General features: G+C 46.6%; 1 protein-coding gene across 1 annotated transcript in view; it reads right to left on the bottom strand.

The window, feature by feature from the left end:
- The window catches only part of LPP (LIM domain containing preferred translocation partner in lipoma), a 437,929-nt gene that overhangs the window by 404,859 nt on the left and 12,577 nt on the right, over positions 1–20,493 (bottom strand). Inside the window, exon 2 of the mRNA XM_065410339.1 lies at positions 511–625. The gene's annotated coding sequence lies outside the window, so the exon portion shown is untranslated. The remainder of the gene's footprint in view (positions 1–510; positions 626–20,493) is intronic.

Below are 20,493 nucleotides of genomic sequence, written 5' to 3'. Positions count from 1 at the left end.
TGCATGCATACAAATACTTTACACACACGCAAACACAGATGATATATTATGCATATGTGCGCACGCATGGATAAACTTTATATATCACACGCATCACTGTGTACTGCACATACATGTTTCATCTATATCCACACTGCTACATTTTATGTATTTACATATACACCCCACACACACACATATATCATGGACACATCTGGTATCAGACCTCAGCACACCCACTTCAGCGAGCACAATAGAAGCTCTACAATTCTACTCAGCCCAGGGTTCTGAACATGAATAACTTTTCAGAGGTTCTGAGCATCTGCTCCCCCACCACAGAAGGCACCGAGTGCCAGGGCATTCAGCACTGCAGAAAGTTAGTGCCTGTGTCTCAAAACTTCAATGAGCCTCCTCTCTCCATTAAGTGACTGTGATTCCTTATGAAAAATCAAACGAGGGTCTAGAGTTGGAATTCTTGGGGAGAAACCAGCACAGAATTGCCCGGGTTGCACAAGAAATAGGTCTACGTACCAGTTCTGGCGCTGAACACTCCTGGATGACTGCAGAAAGGCACTTTAAAGATATTCAGGGTTTCTTCCTTCCGAAGTCTCTTCCTGAGTCACAACTCTGGATTTCTTTCCCAGCCCTGGAAAGAGACACAATTAATCCCCGTGATGAACAGGCCTCTCTACAATTATTTTCCAAAGCTTGCAGTTTAAACCACACTACTTCTGGGATGTTTCGCACATTTCCCTTGTACTGCAAAATCAGATGGAGGTTTAGTATGTGGATTCCACCGTCTGTACGTCGTGAACGGGATTACAGCTAGTGCCAGCCAGGACAGTGAGTGAAGCAGACTTTCGAGGCACCATGCTAACATGGTGGGTTAGGAAGAAGTGGGTTGTAGCCCACGAAAGCTTATGCTCTAATAAATTTGTTAGTCTCTAAGGTGCCACAAGTACTCCTGTTATTTTTGCGGATACAGACTAACACGGCTGCTACTCTGAAACATGCTAACAAAGCATGCTAACTTCTGAGAAGAGGGGGAGGGAAAAGGAGACAAAAATGATGTCGGGGGCGGGGGGTGAATATGATCAGCTGGCAAGCGTATCTGGGCTGCTCTGTTGCTGTTAAACCGCACCTTATCCATTTAAGGGGCCAGATGTGATCCTCAACCCCAACATTTTCCATGGTCAGAGTAATACACACACGGTATTACTTTTAGTGCACTTTGGGGACCGATACGGTTGATCATCCACAGGAGTAAAGCAAGGACACCAGCGGAGAAGCTTTTATCAGCCTTTCCCTTTCCTCCTCGGCTGAATCCACATCCCGGGTCCTCTTGCTACGGGACCGCAGCTCCAAAGTGAACCTGACTCAATTCCTCTACATTTCACTTTGCTGCCCTTCTAGTAGAAGCCCTGAAAACTCACGATGGTGTCAGTTTCACCCTCGCATAAAATGTAAGCGGAGTTATTCTTTGGCAGTCAGAGCAGGGCTCTGGGAGTCAGGCGTCCTTTTTCTAATCTTGGCTTTGCCACTCCAAGTGTGGCCAACCCCCATGACCGATGTGTTGGCGTGTGGTACGCTGAGACACACCACTAGCGTTCCTCAGGCTGCATAGTTTCCATTTGTGGCTGTGATGCTAGAACCACTCAGCTGAGGCTTGCAATTCTCTCACCTGTGCTACGTACGAGGAAACCTTTTTCTATCACAAGTAGTAAAACCCCAGTGGTTACATCTAGACCGTTTACAGTAATGCAAGAGGAAGGCACCTCGTTTTCCCACAAACAGGACACCTCTTCCGTTGCTTCTACAGCAGGACTGTAAAGGGTACAGATTCCAAAGGGAGGATAATTTCCTTCCCCTCCCATTTGCAAAATATCCTTGTTAAAAGTAGTTTGTTTCTGCACCGATAGCCTGATGCTGCAAGACTGACACCAAGGGGTGTATTTTGCCACTGGTTTCAATAGGAGCAGACCCCCTAGTATGGAAAAGTTGTTAATGTGCATTGGACGCAGTCCTGCAATGGACTGAGCATTCTTCCCTGTTCCACCCAGAGCACTTAGGCATGTGCTCAACTTTAACCACCGTGAGTAGCAGGGCCGGCTCCAGGGTTTTGGCCGCCCCAAGCAGCCAAAACAAACAAACAAAAAAGCCGCGATCGCGATCTGCGGCGGCAATTCGGCGGGAGGGTCCTTCGCTCCCAGGCGGAGTGAGGGACCGTCCGCCAAATTGCCGCCGAATACCTGGACGTGCTGCCCCTCTCCGGAGCGGCCGCCCCAAGCACCTGCTTGACAAGCTGGTGCCTGGAGCCGGCCCTGGTGAGTAGTACCACTGAAGTCGATGGGACTATTCACGGGCTTAAAGCTATACGCACTGTTGAGGCCTCAGCAGGAGTGCACCGCGCTCCAGGACAGATGTGGACAAACGGGAGAAAGTCATGAGGAGAGCCACGAAAATGAGGAAAGGTCTAGAAAACATGACCTATGAGGTGAGATTGGAAAAAAAATGGGTTTGTTTAGTCTGGAGAAGAGAAGACTGAGGGGGGACATGATAACAGGCTTCAAGTACGTAAAAGGCTGTTACAAAGAGGAGGGTGATAAATTGTTCTCCTTAACCACAGAGAACAGGACAAGAAGCAATGGGCTTAAATTGCAGCAAGGTAGATTTAGGTTGGACATTAGGCAAAACTTCCTAACTGTCAGGATGGTTAAGCCCTGGAACAAATTACCCAGGGAGGTTGCGGAACGCCATCGTATGAGATTTTTAAGAGCACGTTAGACTAACACCTGCCAGGGATGGTCTAGATCTAGACAATACTTGGTCCTGCCTCAATACAGGGGACTGGATTAGATGACCTATCAAGGTCCCTTCCAGCCCTACGTTTCTACAGTTCTTTGTGCTTTGCTGCACTGGGTCCAAGCACTCAGCACCTTTCAAGATCAAACCTAGTATGCTCTCCCTGTGACTCAGCCCAGCACTGATGCATCTCAGGATCTGACTCATGTTCAGGAACAAGAGATATCAGAGTTATCAGCCTTCCTACTGCTTACTGCAGGCGTCCCCAGACCTATAACTTAAAACAGGCAGGGCCAAGCCACAGACAGACTACAATAGCCTAAAATGCAGCCCATTACTGGCCTCTCCAACTTATTGCACAGTAAGACAAAGATGAAAAATTGCAGGCCGTTGTTGTGGATGAACTCAGCCAACGGGCAAATTCTCTCCATCCATCAAAGAGGAGACAAGTACAAGCAAATATTAGGGTTCTGTGTGTTTACATTTCATGTAAAACTGCTGTAGAGTTATACGCAATTTAGGTGCTGCCCATCGGCTCCTGGCAAGATGCCCTGAGATCTTATCTGCAACGGGGAAATCTACAGAACATTCCCCACTAGTTCTAACATTGGTTTAGCTGAGCCAGCATTAATGCCAGCGGGAGCCCAGCCGTAGACAATGCTCCTGTGACCAGACCTGGTTTTAAAACAGTTCCCATCAGACTTTGCGTGCAGCAGGTTTAACTAAAACGTTTGTATAATGTTACCACTGCGTACAGACACTAGTCTGCTGCTGGGTCCCATGTGTTTAGCCAACTGGGAGTCGACTGTTTATTCACTCATTCTGGGTTTGTGCCACGGGACATTCTCCTGGGCTCAGACCTCTTGTCTGGGGTGTTGTTTGCCACAGCCTATCTTCCTTTTTTTTTTTTTTTTTTTTGGGTGCCCAACATAACAAACCTGATGACAGGTGCTCCAGATTTTCTGAAAATAAAACCCCTTTGTCTCGTGTGTTGGACACTCAAAAATGGAGGCACCCACAATCACTAAATCTCAGCCATTAAAGTGGCAATTGTCAAAACTATTTTATGATGTAGCAGCCTTTTAAAAAAAAAATCTCATTCACTCTTCTGCTAATTCACAACATTTATCCATTCTAAGGCCTGGTCTACAGTTGAAAGCCTTACTGGGGTCACTATTTTGGTTAGGGGGTGTGATTTATTTTTTTAAATTGAAATAGTGATGCCAGTAAAAGTCCTGATGTAGACACAGTTACACTGGTATGAAGATGCCTTATACCAATGTAGCTTACTCCCCTTCCGGTAAAGAATAGCGGTACTGCTGTAACCACGTCTGCGCTAGAGGGACTGTACCACCTTTAGCTACACCGATACAGTTAAAATGATGTGTAGACAAGCTCTCAACGAGTTAGTTATCAGTGTGAATTAACAAGGGTCTGTTGGTGTATGATTGACAGGTGCCTGGAGAGGAGGGGGGAAATTAATTTCCCTCCCTTTGTCCCTAGACTTCAATCCACCTCAATCTGACTTTTTTGCTTGGAATGAAAAACGCTTTAAAAATCTGGAGGATTTAGGACGATACAATCTTACACTTTAACCCACGTGGTGTCCAGTGCTTGGGATTCATTGCCAAAATCTTCAAGATTAGGTTCCTAAATATAAATGGCCTAATTTTCAGAACTGTTCCTTTAGCTTCCATGGACTTGAATGACGGGTTTCAGAGTAGCAGCCGTGTTAGTTTGTATCCGCAAAAAGAACAGGAGTACTTGTGGCACCTTAGAGACTAACAAATTTATTTGAGCATAAGCTTTCATGGGCTACAGCCCACTTCATCAGATGCATAGAATGGAACATATATTGAGGAGATATACACACATACAGAGAGCATGAAAAGGTGGGAGTTGTCTTACCAACTCTGAGAGGCCAATTAAGTAAGTGATGGACTTGAATGAAATTCCAGGATATTCAGCACTGCCGAAAAACCAGGCTGTTTACCTTTTGGTGCCAGAACATTGATTGCGGAGCCTATATCAAGCAGCTCGGTTTGATATTTCAGAGCATTATGATTAGGCCTATCTGGTCTTAGGGCCCAGTGTTGCCCACAGTTACACATCTGGGTAACTTCATGTGTTCATGTGAACAGGGCCACTCAGTTATTCACCAAGTAACTGTTTGCAGGATTGGGTCCTTATTAAGTTTATTTGGTTTCTGTGTTTATTAGGTTCTATTATTTTATACATGTTGACAATAATAATTTTTCTGAAAAGAATTCAATAAAAAAAGATCATGCAAAAAATATAACCTGGAAGTGGGGTTTTGGGTTTTTTTTGATGATGATTTTCTTCTCCTGCCAACGGCCAACCCTTGTGGGGAGTGAATCGAGTCAAAGAGTGACAGTTACCACTCACTTGCTGCCTTCTCGGAGGGGGGCTTGCTGCAGAAAACCAGGAGGCCAGACACTCCACTGGAGTAAATCAGCACCGTTCCATTGAAGTCAATGCCAATTTACGGCAGTGGAGGAGGTAGCCCTGGATTTCCACCCGTGATGAAGTGCGCACTCTCTTAATCTATCCTGCCCAGCACCGAGCTGTTCTGATAACTATGGCTTTTAAATCAACCACAACCGGAGTGTCCATGTCAGACATGCTGGGACTCACCACCACTGTGCTCTCAGGACATCCTGTGAAAGGAAGGATGATGTCAGAGGCAGTATGGGCCAGCTGCATCAGCTCTGATGGGTAAAATTAGCTCCAGTAAGAGGAGCATCTCACCCACAGGACTTTGCATACATCAGGGCAGGAGAGCTTTCCTATGTAAACCATGACCTCACCTCCATCCTTGCCTGCAGTCCTGACCCAGCAAACCTGGCTGCAGAACCAAATTACCAAATTTTAACTTCGCCTTTACACTAAAGCTTCAGGTTTACTCCCCATGGTCATAAAATTGTCCCCTCCAAAAAGGGACCTTATAGCTTGATTGCGCAGGGCATTCCTTCAGAGCAGTGCAGAACAGACGGGCTCAGGCTGCACTGGACAAGCACTAGGATGCCCTAGCGAGCCAGGCACCCAATGGGAAGGAGCCATGCAAGGGAAAACATTCATGCCATGAGTGGCTCCTTTCTCCAGCTCCACCCTTCTGTCCCCGCAAGGAAGAATGTCCGCAAGTTCTCCCTCCCTGCAGTTCTGCAGACAGAATGGGGGGCTGGGGCTCTGCAGACCGCTCCTCAAAGCACAGGGCTGCTGTCGTGAGCTGCCAGCTCGTGGGGCCCCAGTATGACGCAGGCCCCATTGCAGATGGCGTTATTTAAAACGTACACACCGCCGCTTCTGGAGGCTGGTGAGGAAAGGAGGAGAAAGGCAGGAGGGGAGGCTGAGGAGCGAGGGAAACCGAAGTGCATCATGGAGAGGCTCCTGATGAACAAACGAGTGAGCCGGAGGTTCGAAGGAAGCCACCAGAGGGGAGCAGTGAGGAAGGAAAGAGGGATCAGTCATCATGAACCTTGACAGACTAAAAATCATGGGCCTGATTCTGCACTGACCCGACGGTTGCCAACAAGAGTCACGCAGGATTTACACCTGGGCGCAACTGACAGCAAAATCAGGCCCTGTATTTTTTTTTAACCATCTCCCCATCCCCATGTGGCTAATAAACATCCAGATTACTGAAAGCAGATTATTTTCAAAACCGCTGAATTGACTTTTCACTATTTACTGTCTGCATTTCACTTAGGCTAGACACTGTGAACGACACCAGTCAGTTTCACTTGCCTCTCCCCTGGGACTCCTCTCCGCTCCCACAAAGCAACCGGTTGCAGGGTCTAGGTTTCAAAGGGGAATATTTTACAATCCAAAACCAAAAAAGGCTTGCACAGACTATCATTAATAGGGTAGATTGGGGCATCATTGTGCCAGGCAGTCTACAGACATATAGCAAGAGACAGTGCCTGTCCCAAAAACTTATACACCTCAACCCCGATATAACGCTGTCCTCGGGAGCCAAAAAATCTTACCGCGTTATAGGTGAAACCGCGTTATATTGAACTTGCTCTGATCCGCCGGAGTGCGCAGCCCCGCCCCCCCGGAGCACTGCTTTACCGCGTTATATCCGAATTCGTGCTATATCGGGTCGCGTTATATAGGGGTAGAGGTGTAATTTAAACAGACAACCCAGACCAAGGGGGGGAAGGGGAAACTGAGGCACAAAGCGGGGAAGTGACCTGCCCAAAGTCATGGAGCAGGTCAGTGGCAGAACCAGGAGCAGATCTCCTGACTCCCAGCCCAGTGCCTTATTTAGCCAGATCCTATTTAAATTGCAATCTCTTAGGGCAGGGTGTTTGTTTCTATAGCACCTTGTACAACAGGGTTACTAAGACCTACTAGAATACAAGTGAATATAATTTGGAGCAGTGGGGTTTGTGTTAGAAAAAAATAAATGTTTCTTCATCTGTATGCATTTTAAGCCCTTCAGAACAGAGATTGCCGCTTTCCACGTTTGTGTACAGCAATAAGCACAAGGCAGCCCTCAAGAACTTACTGCTATAAAATAAATAATTTGGAGGGCTTTTATATTAGATTTTTATTAAAGCAAAATTCTTACTTTGGACCTAAACTACTGGACAATCTTGTTCATTCATGCACTTTCATTAAAGCAATTTTCATTTCACCAGCTCACTCTGATGGGTCACCAGATCTCACAATCGACTTTGATTCCCAACGTCACCAACCTTTTGTGAGGTTACGTATTTTTAAACGCATTATCGTCCATTATCTAAAAAGGAGTATAATCAAAAGGGGGGAGGAATAGCCTGCTAAACCCAGGGTTGTGAATTCAGTCCTTGAGGGGGCCATTTAGGGATCTGGGGCAAAAAAAAAATAGTTGGGGATTGGTCCTGCTTTGAGGAGGGGGTTGGACTAGATGACCTCCTGAGGTCCCTTCCAATTCTATGAAAAGGCACTCAGTAGTACCAGTAAATCTCTACATCTGGTTTAGAAATGTCTGTTTCCCTCCACCCCTGAGTAATAGCACAGTGCCCTGGGATGAGTGAACATTAGCTATTCTCTTTCATTTTTACATTTTAATGCTAAATTGTCATAGTTTCAGACTTAGATAGAGCAAGAGGCTTAAAATGAGGTCATCATCAAGCCCCAACACCTACAATAAATGTTCATGATCTTAGTTGCTTTCCTTTATCATCCGACACTCCTCTCCAAAAGCCCCAAGATCAGGAGGCGGAGACAGATTCTCCAACCAGGCTGATTTTTTTTTTTTAAAAAGCACAGTCAGCTGGCACCATAAATCAATGGATTGCCACCTGTCCCAATCTCCACTCAAACTAACCCACCCAGGAACTCCATTCGTTCAGCCACAGTCTCAGGCCTGTGAGACCAGCACAGAGTCCAGAGGTCTCTCCTTCGATGGTTCACAATGCGAGCGAGCAAAGTAAGGGTTACACCGAGCCAGTACAGACATAGAACTGGGGCACATTTTGTTTTCCAGAGAGGCATTTTTTTTTTTTGATTAAAGCATTTATTTTTCAACACTATTTTTTGAGTTTTCCATCAAAAAAAAAGTCAAAAGTTTGTAGGGTTTCAGTTAACAAAAACCTGAAAAACTTAATCAGAACTTGGCATTTCCAGCAGAAATTTCCATTTTCATTAAAAAGCTACTTATCATCCCCTTTTTTTTTTTTAAATGAAAAATTTTTGACCAGCTCTCATAGCTGCTATTATTATTACGCTCCTTCACAACACACACCTAGCATGAGCTGGGATGTGTATGGCTTCTGAACAGCAAAGTGCTGTTATCCACCCTTTCTCTCCACTGCCTGAATGCCCATCTGCTGTCAGCTACTGCAAAGGACAAAAGTCACCACGTTGGGCTGGAGGAGGAGGTTGCGTTTGAACTCCGTGTGCCCTGGAGCCTAGCGAGAACCCATGTAGGTAGCTCCAGGGAGGCAAGTTGGAAGGGACAAAGCCCTCTAGCCTGTAACGTGAAACACCCCGTGCCGTGTCTCCACTGCAGATCTGATGCTTGGCTCATACCTGGAACAGAGCAAAAGGGACAAGTGACCTAAGGCCTGATCCAAAGCCTATGGGAGTCAATGGAAGAACTCCCATCGACCTGAGTGGGCTCTGAAGCAGGCTCCGTGTCTAAGAATGCAGCCTTCCTTCTGAAGTGTCTAACAGTGCCATCTGTCATGTTGGGAATGGCGGGGGATTGCATTAAAAGGTATAGTTTGGGTTTAGCAGGAGGGACAGCGCATGGGGCTTGACTCAGCCTTTGCCCCCATGGAGGGAAACGTGTGCGCATAAAAATGTCCACAGGACAGTCATCAGGTTAGGATCACAAAGGAAGCTGAAGCCAGCCGCCTCCACCAGGGAAGAGCACAAGTTGAGCAGTAACCCAGCACAGCCCCCACCTGTACACTCCTATCTAAAGCATCTCGACACCAATCTGCAGTGGACATTCGTAGGTGGTCGCGTTCCCTCTTCCTCGCAGTCTGACACCTATTGCTGAAATAAAACAAAAGGCCCAGGTCACTGCAATCACCCCTGCAGATCAAAATGGCCCTAGCAATGGAGAACGCCGAGCTTATGTAACAGCAGCAGCAAGAACGGAAAGAGATCACGTTCCTAACCCTCTAACTCAGCGCTTTTGTTGTGAATGGGCCGTTGCCCAGTGCAACTGTCACCTGCCAGCCTGCCTCAATCAGCGAAGTGGTAAAGGGACACCTCCCAGATGACACATTGCTTTCCCTTAAGTGTCAGTAAATGACTTCTCCTGGAGGTGACAGGTCTGAGGAGAGCAGGAAAACAACCCTCCTCTTTATGCGTCAGCTATGCAGCATTGCCTAAGCCACACAGAGATGCCTGGTGCTCCAGTCTTCGCAGCGGGTTCGGGGTGGGGTTTTCACTAAGGGATGAGCGAAGATTCGGAATGCATACTTCCGGGCTTGTTTTGTGCAAGCAAATTAGCCCTGCAGACTTTAATGGGAGCTCCACACATTATCAATCTACCAAAGGAGCTTAATTGTCTGGAGTTTATCACATCGCGTCTTTCATCGCAGTAGGAAGAAACTATTATTACAATTATTATTTTCCCCTCTCCTGCTAAAAACTCAGCCCCTCTCTCTGTGAGCTAGTTTTGCCTTGGTCTGGACAACTGCATTCTATCCAGCCCATATGATGGGTTTGCACTGCATTTGTATTACTTACTATTCGCATAGCTCCAACGGTGCACTACAGACCACCCTCTGGAACATGACCACTTATTTCGCTTGGCTTCCTAAAGTAACACCAGCAGTGGAAGGGTCTCTCTGCACCTCCCTTTTGAATCCTGCACAGAGAGTTGATGAGAAGTATCCAGTGATTTAACTCCTCTCATTCCAACATGAATGATGTAGACTTGCCACAAGTCTCCTTCATAAGGGTGCACAAGCCTTGCTGCATCAGTTTCTAATTTGGGTTTTATCACAGGCACAGAGGTTCTTTGAACATCTCAGGTGCCCAGTGCAGAGTCCATGACCTCTGTTCAACAGTCTTAGAGGCCAGCTCTGGTTTAATCTATTTTGAAGTGTTCGGGGCATCTCCTGTCCCCTTGTATTACCTGCTGTTGACGCTTCCCCATACCTCTACGCTGGGGTGACATGCAAAAGAGTGGATCCCGTTTCTGACTGTGCCAATCTATAGGTCCTGTCACTGCAGTGTTGCTGTATATCCCCTATCCTCCACTGACCACTGTCAGCAGAAGAGTTTCAATATGAAATTCAATCAGTCAGAGGACTGACTATATTCAATGGAGTCCAATTCCATTAGATTCTTCCTGTGCTGTTTCATACACCCAGATCATTTTCAGTTAGATATCTTTGTACTGACCTGTGGACTATGATTCCTAGACTGTAGATACAAAGGGAACTTGAATTTACACGTCATGCTCAACTCCTGAAAGCATCAAAGGGACACTTGCAAGCTTTCACAATGATGGGGATTCACCCCACAAAGCACTAATATGAGATTCACGACGGTATTTGGCCATCCAGACTGGTTCTGCCAGTGTTGAGATAGCAGTTTTGCAGTCTAACCTCTTCCTTACTGTAAACACCATTGCACATAAACAAAACCAAAAAAACCCCACATGTAGCCCATTGCAAACAACCAAGAGAAGCACAGGTAGCTCTCAGTCCTTGGTTTTCACTAACGTATTTGATCATTTTTCAGTTGTGAGGATTTTCTTGGCCACTAACACGTCATGTTCTTCCAACTGATTGCCACACTGAATCCTTCAACTCTCCTGTGCCCAAGCGCTCATCTATGGAATAGTGAATACCCCGTGTTGGCTTGATACGCAAGTGTCACTCACTTCTATTCCATGCCAAGGGAACCAAAACTTTCACTGGGAGGCAGGTCTCTTAATCACTCTTGCATCTCAGTTTCCAGATTCAAGCACGTGTCACATACATGTAACACTTCACTAACAGCTATCCTCACCTACTCTTACTCTAGCATATTGCACGTGCCAACTGGAATTTAGCCACCAGCACTAGAGAAGCCACTTTGTAAAACCAGATTTTATTTTTGGAGTAGGGAACCGCAGAAAATTCGGGAGAGTGAGATCTCCCAATAACCCACCATTTGGTATGCTCCACCTAGAATGCTGACTCCATAGCCTGCCAGGCCTAGCATGCAACATGCCCGTAAGTGAGATCAAATGCCACTCTAAAACAGACATGCAAAAAATGGCGTCTGGGGTGGTGGCTGAGTGCAGAGGTGGAGTCCAGGACAGGGAACAGAAGGGGGAAGGATAGGAGAAGGGAACATAGAACACAGAGAAGAAAGGAAAGGAAAGAAAGGCGATCAGTAGAAACTGGGGAGGAAGATAAACGCTTCATTTTACCATGAGTGGTTTGGCAACGCACTTCGTGAATTTCACTCTAGAGAGCATCTGTGACGAAGTGGGGGATTTTCTTGTTTGTTTTCTTGTTTTCGGTGGGGTTTCAATGGTTTGCATGCAGAGGGGGTGGGACTCAGTTTCCCTGGGTGTTACTGGTTTAACGAGGTGAGGGGAGAGGGAGTTTGTTGTTACAGAGGACCGGAGAGGGAAAGTGGGACCCCAGCCAATGGCCTTGAGGATGGAGACCTCAGCGACCGGTGACCTGAGACCCCGACCCGGAGACCCAGCTAAGGAGTTGCAGCTGGTTCTGGCCAGTGGGAGGACAATGGGCTGCAGAGTGAGGACCCAGTGACCTAACCAGCCGATTCCAGCCAGAGGACAGAAGCGAGGAGAGGAGGCCCCGGTTTACGACCCTGTTTACCTGGAGAGAAGACAATGGACAGAGGCGGGGCTTGGGGCCAGGGAGCTCAGATGCCCAGTGGGAAGCAGTGGGGCTCGGGGCTGGAGAGGGGGAGCAGGCAGAGCCCACCTGGATGCAGAGAGACTGGGATGTGCTGGGCTGAGGGAGGCCAGGCCTGAGGCCCTGAGAGTTTCCTGTGCTGTGTTCAACTCTCAATAAACCCTCCTGTTTTATGCTGGCTGAGAGTCACTCCGGTCTAGAGAACAGGGTTGCATCAACCCCTTCGGGGGTGGAGGCCCCGGGGGTCCAGAGCGAGTGGACTCCCTGAGGGGGCCCACGGCAGAGACAGACGTGCTAAGGCTCAGAGGAGGTGCGGCTCCAGGAGGTGGAGGGGCCTGACCCCGAGAGAGAGTGGACCCCCGAGAAGGGCTGTCGCACTGAAAGGGGCACCCCCCACGGACCGCACGGGGCCAAGAGTGGGCACGATCTGTGAGTCCGTGACAGCATCATATAGAGCAAAGTCCAAAGGACACAGACCAGGTACTTGCACTAGAAAATGCTAGAGACAGCTAAGACCCGGGTTGCCATTAACAAGTCAGCATTGGTCAAGACTGGGCACGTAGTAATGTTTGAGATATTAGAGAGACAAGGTGAGTGAGAGACCATCTTGCATTGGACCAACTTCTACCAGAGACAAGCTTTCGAGCCACACAGGGCTCTTCCTTAGGCCTATGAGATATCATAGTTATCTCTTAGACTGAGAGCAGGAGGGGTCTGTGGGGAATTGTGGGGAACAGCTGGCAAGACTGCATGTCAGTCATGTAAATGTAACACACCTACACATTGACCACAGCACCAACGTCTAATAGAATAGAATATTAGGGTTGGAAGGGACCTCAGGAGGTCATCTAGTCCAACCCCCTGCTCAAAGCAGGACCAATCCTCAGACAGATTTTTATCTAGTTCCCCAAATGGCCCCCTCAAGGATTGAACTCACAACCCTGGGTTTAGCAGGCCAATGCTCAAACCACGGAGCTATCCCTCCCCATACAGCCCTTCCCCATACCTCCACCCCTGCACGCACACACACTATCCTATTACCTGGCACTTATCAGTATTCATGCTTTACAGAGGTCAAAAGACTTGTCATCAAGGAACAGCAAACAAGCGTGACCTGCTCAAACTCTACAAGGCAATCAATGTCTGCATTTCAGAGGAGAGCCCTCCTGGAAATTTGCCTGTGCCTCTTTAGTTTTCTAAAGCTTTCAAGTCAGACAAAGCTCTGATATTTGATAAAACCATCCTGTTAGGAGACTGAATAACTTAGGGGATCAGGGATAGGATAAGGAGCTTTTGGTTCAAAATCCACTCCAGGTTCTTTGATTTTGAGTCGATTGAAACAAAAATCTCAGTGTATAATAAAAACACTGTTACCCAAAGCTTTAGGCACATAAAAGCAAGTTCACCTATTCAACTGTCCAGCGGCATGCAGGTACCACTGTGATGGGCACATTACAACTGCAGGCAAACAGAGAGTGAGTAATGAAGACCTTTCCATCACATCACTAGACACTGGGGCCTTGGCTACACTTGGGGATTAACAGCGCTGCCGCGGCAGCGCTGTGAAGCGCGAGTGTAGTCGTGCCGCCAGCGCTGCGAGAGCTCTCTCGCAGCGCTGCAAGTACTCCACCTCTCCGAGGGGAATAGCTTGCAGCGCTGTGAGCGAGCGTGCAGCGCTGCAGGTGCTGATTACACTGGCGCTTTACAGCGCTGCACTCGCTGCGCTCGGGGGGGTGCGTTTTCACACCCCTGAGCGCAGCAAGTTGCAGCGCTGTACAGCGCCAGTGTAGCGAAGGCCTGGGTATGTGAATCAAGGCTAATACATACCTGAAACCAACTGCTGACAGAAACCAAACCCTCAGAATCCCAGCTGCTGTATTCACATTTCATCATTAATTAGAGAGTAAAGGTAGCTTGGAAATAATATTTTTTTATTGACTAAAAATATTGACAATTCCCCCACACACACACACTTTTGTTGAAATTTTTAGATTGTGGCCAAAAATCTTGTCCGTTCATAAAATTTTCAATGAAGCTGAACTATTTTTTGCAAAAGTGTTTGTTTTGTCAAAAAAATAGCCATTTTCCACTGAAAAACTTTGACGGGAAATTTTCAACTAGTACTATTAGCGAGGGCTATTTGTGCTAATCTCAAAAACCACGACCACCATGGGGACAAACACCCTCCTAGCACTTCACATACAACTGGAAATGCGCCAATTTCTCAGATACAACTTTTAACATTAATTAGCACGGCCACCGAGCAGGAGTCAGAGGAAAACTGCAGAGGTAGAAATGTAGGAGTTTGGAAATTGATTGGTAGCTAGTGCCATTTTCTTTCATTCACTCAAGAGGATCATTATTTTGGATAAGGCCACCTATGCTTTTGTTCTGTAATTAGCGGGTAAAGCAAGTTAACATTTACTTCTTATTATCAAGGACCTACTAGAGGTTGTGTTTCTGCAGCCAAGGCAAACAAATCTGTACCTGTCCTTCACGCTAAGAATAGCTTCTGATCGTCAAGCACAGTTGCCAGGGAAATGAATGGCTTCTAATGCAAGCTTCTCGGTCAAATTAAACGAGTGCAGACTAAAAGCAGTGGAGGCAGACGGCAACAGAAAGCACATGGTGAATAAGATGCACACGCTGTGCACACGTGGAGAAATTACACCATAGTAGCGTGCCAGGCTGGGACTTGGGAGACCTGGGATCAGTTCTCAGCTCTGCCAGACTTCTTGTGCAACCTTGGCCAAATCACAGTTTCTCTCTGCCTCTGTTCCTCAACTTCCCCCTGCACCGTACAACGTGGGAAGGAACAGCTCTACCCTACGTCCCACAGGTGTGGTGGGGATAAATACATTAAAGACCATCAGGCTCTCAAACTCAATGGGAGCGGGGCGCTATAGAAGCGCCATAAGATAGTCAGACCTCTCTCAACCTTCAGACTGGCTGGCTATTTGACTTTCCATTGAAAATGTGCTGTTCCACTGGGTCACTAACTCGTTCCTGTTTTAACCCAGCCCAAATCAGACCAGACTTGAACCCAGGAAGGTAGGACTCCTGGGCTCTATTCCTGATCCTGCAACTGACCCACTGTACAACCCTGGGCAGGTCACTTAATCTTTTTGTGCTCAGTTCATCCAGCTGTAAAATAGGGATACCACCAGCTACCGCAGAAGGGTGCTGCAAGACTTATCTACCGAGCTCCAAAGGTGTGCCTGGTGCTTTATGGAGATAAAACAGACAAGATCTCTGCCACTAGGAGCTTGCAACCTAATTGAATGGATGCGTCAGGAAAGCACACTGGGATCCTTTTTGATGATTCATATTGCATCGAAACTGATATGGATCTAAGTAAAGACCTAGCAAAGTCCTTGATGTTTTAGAAATCCAGACCCAGCCTACTTCCAACACCCCCTCTACTCAGCAGAGTTATAATTATAACTCTCTCTAAGCAACAGGACAGCAATAAAGACTGAGTAAACAACCCAGGCTAGCAGAAACAGGTAAGCACCTCTGCTCTATTTGAGAAATAAAACTGATTGACTAAAGCAGCTGGATGGTCCTTCAAAGTCTTAAAGAAACAGCTCTAGGTACAGCAGCAGCTTCTACAGTTATCCTACACAGGATGTCTTTGGTGGCATCAAATCTCCATAGTGAACCATCTAGATTCCTTTCTCCCACTGTGGGTGGCTGAAGTTTACCAAGAGCAATGGGCTTAAATTGCAGCAAGGGAGGTTTAGGTTGGACATTAGGAAAAACTTCCTAACTGTCAAGGTGGTTAAGCACTGGAATAAATTGCCTGGGGAGGTTGTGGAATCTCCATTATTGGGGATTTTTAAGAGCAGGTTAGACAAACACCTGTCAGGGATGGTCTAGATAATACTTAGTCCTGCCTTGAGTACAGGGGACTGGACTAGATGACCTCTCGAGGTCCCTTCCAGTCCTATGATTCTATGATTTTAAGAGGAATAGCGCAGGGGTAGGAGGCAGTGGTGGTGTGAACACACAGACCTTCCCCATCCTGGTGGTGGTATGCTTTGGTTACGATTTCTGTCTAAAAGCTATTTGATTTTTTTCCCTAAAATTTTCAGGAAAACGGAGGAAAAAGTTAGCAAGATCTTCTGGGAAAATGTTTTCCATTTTTCAACCAGCTCTGTCTCTAACCTTAGACCGTCTACCCCAGAGGGCAAGGACTTGGGCCAACAGGCGTGAGATCAGAAATCAGGCCCTTTGTCATGCTATAGTAGCCCATAAGAGACCATGTCGACCCCGAGTGTCCTATAAATACAGAAACAAAGGTAAAACCAGCTTCAAACACCCGTGTCTGCTGCATATTTTGATGCTGTTACTTTGCCATTTGGTTTCCCATAGTTTTTTTATGAAGATGAAACAAAAAAACTACCCACCCCAAGAACGTAATTCATGTTTGTTTCCTTTTTTTTGTTGCGTTTGTTAACTCAAAGCAGGATTGGAAAGAGAGATACATGGAGTCCTGGGGTAACTGGAACTCTTCAGCCACAAGTTTTCTATCAAATGGTAGTATTTTTTAATCAATCTCTCTCTCTCTCTCTCTCTAGAGAGAGAGAGAGAGAGATTGATTAAAAAATACTCGAGAGAGAGAGAGAGAGAGAGAGAGAGAGAGAGGAATTTTCATCTCAAAGATCTCAAGACACATTGAAATCTTTATACCTACAATACCGCTGAAAAAGTGCCACCACATTTAGGGTGGAGGACAGTATGCTGCACATCATAATGTGTATTACGGTAGCACCTAGAGAGGAAGGGCAAATTTTGGCCAAAGCAGCTATAAGGTGAACACTTACCCTTATGAAGTACTGTGGGATCTTTATGGCTAAGATCTCAAAACACCTCACCTATAGGAAGTTATTACTGCTGCTCTTCTCAGGAGCAAGACACTGTTGCTTCTTGGGAGCTGGACACACACATTAAACTGCCTGGTGGAGCATCTGTTTACCCTTGGAAGGCTAAACTACTTGGAACGGAGCCTGATGTTATAGGTAGCCTTGAGACTCCAGAATGGTTGGTCTCTCACCTACACTTGCCTGTATAACCTGCTTCATTCCACACATTATGTACCTTGCCATTAAGCGTTGTCATTGTTTTTTCCAGGTTAAACATTAACATGAGCCTACAACAAATGAGCAACAAGGAAGAGGAAATATCGGAGGCTGGGAAGGCCAGGCAATGTGCAAAGGCCACATGTGCAGGGGGAGGTGTGCTGGTCCTACCGAAGCTTAAGAGAGTTTTGTCATTGATTTCAATGCAACCAACGTTTGACTGTAGTGTAGATTATAACAAGGGACAAATCACATTGGCTTAGAGCCATATAACACACAGGCAGATACTGTGCAAGCTTTGCATGCGCAGCCGTGCTAACGCACCACAACTCTGATGTGCGATACAAACAGGTGTTAGTTGAGTCCTGGGCACTTCTTTACCAAAGTGCAATTATACTTAATTTCATGGTGGGTTTGTGCTACTGCCAAGCATCTGCTTGAATTAGTTAGCTCGCATTCATAAAGAGCCATGCGAACACTAAGGCCAGCGCTAGCAGGAAGAAACCACACTTGTTTGTAGCTATGAATGCTGGACCAGGATTTGAACCCACATGTAAAGTTTGTCTCCACAGTTCCTTTGCTACTCTGCCCATCTACAGAGGCAGTAGCCTCCACCGCTGCATTTTGCAAGCCAGCTGGCATTGATTAAGACAGTACGTCATACAGCCCCCACTTTCACACACACCTTTTAGCTTATGTTAGCCATAGCAGTGGAGTTTATCTTTGTCGCAAGCGTCCTCCTTTCTCCAACTGTTCACTCTCTCCTTCACGGTACCCTACCACAGCAGCACTGCCAGCCAGGCTCTGTCCACTGGGATTCCAGCAGGAAAGAGGAGGTCGATGCTAGAGCTAACACGGGACAAGCTGAAGGTCCTTGGTTGAATATTTGCATGGCTTTTGGACAGCTCTGTCTTTGCACCAAGTTAACTTCATTTCTCATGAACGTCCTTCCTTTGCACACAAAGCAAGCCTCATCCCTGCGACTAAAAATCCAGCAAGAAAGACAGAGAAGCAGTATGGTCCAGTGGAGAGAACGGCAGATTGGGTTTTAGGAAGTCCGGGTTCTCCCACCGACCTGCTTTAAATCACTTCACCTCCTTATATGCCTCAATTTTCCCACAGAGAAATAGGAGATGAAGTAAAAGAACTAAGGTAATTCAAGTCCATTTCGTCCCCCCAACCAACCCAAGGCAGGTCCCCTACAATGTACTTCTCAGTACTTTGTACAGTCTAAGTTTAAATGTCCCAAGTAATGCAGCTTCTCACCACCTTCCTTGGGAAGATCTTCTAACTTAAGAAGTCTATCTGGATAGCCAGACTCATATTTTTCTTTCCCATATTTCATCCCCCACTTCTATCTACTCCTCCACCTATCCCACAGGCATCACTGTATAAACTCCATTCTCTGTTCGGAGGACTCTTCAGGCATTCCAAATGGCTTTCACTTAACCCTGAACTTAACAACACTTAATCAGGTACAAACCAAATGATCTAAGACAAGACATCCTCAGAAGTCTACAAAAAATATATATATTTCTTGCCTCATGGCAATTTACCTTCAAGTAAAATAGACAGAGCAGCTGAACTGGGCAGGTATCTACGTAGAACACAATAGCGCTGGATCAAACAGATGATTTATGCCAGGAAATGTTGTGTGTAACTATGTACGGGCAGTCCAAGTACTGTTTAACAGCCACACAACTAGTGGAGACATTTAGGAAGGCCCCAGAAGGCCCTGCTATTGTGCCCGCCATGAGTCATAGGCGTTTACGGTATGATTAGAATGAATTGATTGGAGCAAGGACCATGTTTTGGTCTGTGTTTTAACAGCACCCAATTCAACCGGCCTGATCCTAACTAGCCTCTGGGCATTACCACAAAAGACAATATATTGTGCTCCTGACTCTTCTCTCACTCACAACATTGTAAATCATGGATTAACCGATATGCCAGTACAAACCCAGCCCATCTACCACACATCATCAGACAGAACTAAGAGGCACCAGTGCTAGAAACTGCTAACGAAAGAGTACATGCATGTGAGTGGGAGGGTGGTGGGGGACATGCTTTATACAAGGACTGACCTACAAACCAATATGCTCCAGGACACGTGGTATTACACAGGTCAGACTAGATGACCTAATGGTCCCTTCTGGCCTTCAATTCTATGCATCTATGAAACAAACCCTAAAAACTTCTCCAGTGGCTTCCTGCTGCATTGGCGTACCTCCCCTCCCCCAGGTTCACAGCTCTCATTCTCCCATGCAACACAGTACCGTACCAGATTTACGCCATGCAATCTGCAAAGGAACACAAATGCTTCACAAGATGACATCCCTACACACAGACTCTGCTAAAGCCTTGAGCAGAGGGGAGGTCTGGAGAGGCAAATGCCTGTTTCCATAGACTGAAAATCATCCGCTGCTTGGGCAACATTTCTGATTCTCTCGTGCTGAGAAACGCATCTGAACGGGCCTTCCACCCCAAGAGCTTTGCTGCTCACCTCCGGACCTTCATAATCCCAGTTAAGGTGCAGCTGTTACAATAACAGAGGGAAACTCACTTACAGAATTATTCTGATTATTTAGACTGCTGCGGTTTCCAGAGGCCCCCAGTCAGAGATCAGGGCTCTCGCAATGCTTGGTACTGTATGCACAAGTAAAATGACGACAGTTCCTGCCCCAGGCTGTTCACAGTTGAGGATTACGACAAGGCAGATAAACCGACAAACAGGTGAGGCAGGATGAGGAGATGAACGGTAAAGACACGTACAAAACAAGTGGTCATTGCAGTCACAGCTTGCCTCTCGTTTTGCTCAGCAACGTGCAACTGACGTGACGACCACATGGCTCTTCTCCCCACCATGGGCTGCTGGGATTTTCAAAGAAGCCCTAAAGATGTTAAAAACCCAAATCCCAAAAGATTTCAGTGAGAGCTGGGTACCTAAACCCCTTCAGTTCCTTTGAAAAGCCAAGACTGTGGCTTTCACCGGAACACCTAGAGGCAAAGTGATCCATGCACCATGCTAAAGAGCTTATACAATTCTCACCCCAGACCTGCTGAGAGAAATCAGTTTACAGACCTGATTGCTGACACCCGCACCAATACATCCTGTTTATAGGATCAATTCATTCCCACAGCGTCCCAAGGACATATTTCACTGCTAAAGTGAAGTGATGGCTGTCAGGTATCCATCTGAAGTCTCTACAGGGGTAGATACAATATATCGAGTATTTCCCCAGAGACATCAGTAACCCATCAGAGGTAGATACAGAAAACCAAGT

Source organism: Emys orbicularis, chromosome 9 (genome assembly GCF_028017835.1).
Source record: "Emys orbicularis isolate rEmyOrb1 chromosome 9, rEmyOrb1.hap1, whole genome shotgun sequence".
Taxonomy (NCBI): domain Eukaryota; kingdom Metazoa; phylum Chordata; order Testudines; family Emydidae; genus Emys; species Emys orbicularis.
Note: the sequence above shows the minus strand (reverse complement) of the source record. Positions and strands in the feature narration are given on the sequence as shown.